The following is a 598-nucleotide window of genomic DNA, read 5'->3' on the forward strand; positions in this document are numbered from 1 at the left end:
GTCTTTGTTTGTCAGAAGAGAAAAAGGACAATAAATTGTGTTTCAAAGTGTTTTTATGGAGGTTTTGTTGACTCTATTTAGATAAAGGAAATTTCTTACATACAGTACTTCAGTGAAGGGATACAGAATTCATATCCATCCTGCCTAGAGCTTTTGCCTCCCCCTTTGCCCCACCCATGGAAAATTTTCTAGATCCGCCACTGGCTTTGACACATCTGATTTGAATGAATGAGTGATTAGAAGGCTCCTGCCGACCTTGACGTCATGCTGAGGAGCAGTGAAACAACAAAAACAACCAGGAGAGTGGCCTGGGAGGAGCAAGACTGGGCACCACTGCTGTAGATGGAGGTGCCTTTCCGACTGGAAATAGCTCACCACAGAGCTGTGACATTTTTTAGTTCTTAACACTCGGGGTCATCACGTTGATGGATGAGGTCATGAAATTAATGCAATCTGTGTGTTGGATTTGATCCACTGTCCAGATTTCCTTTTCTTCAGGGACGTGTGTATTTGCTGCACTGTCGTAATGGTAGAGTTTATAGCTGGATTTGGTTTATGGGTGTCCAGCATTGTGTGTGTGTGTGTGTGTGTGTGTGTG

Source organism: Austrofundulus limnaeus, unplaced genomic scaffold (genome assembly GCF_001266775.1).
Source record: "Austrofundulus limnaeus strain Quisiro unplaced genomic scaffold, Austrofundulus_limnaeus-1.0 Scaffold1184, whole genome shotgun sequence".
NCBI lineage: Eukaryota > Metazoa > Chordata > Actinopteri > Cyprinodontiformes > Rivulidae > Austrofundulus > Austrofundulus limnaeus.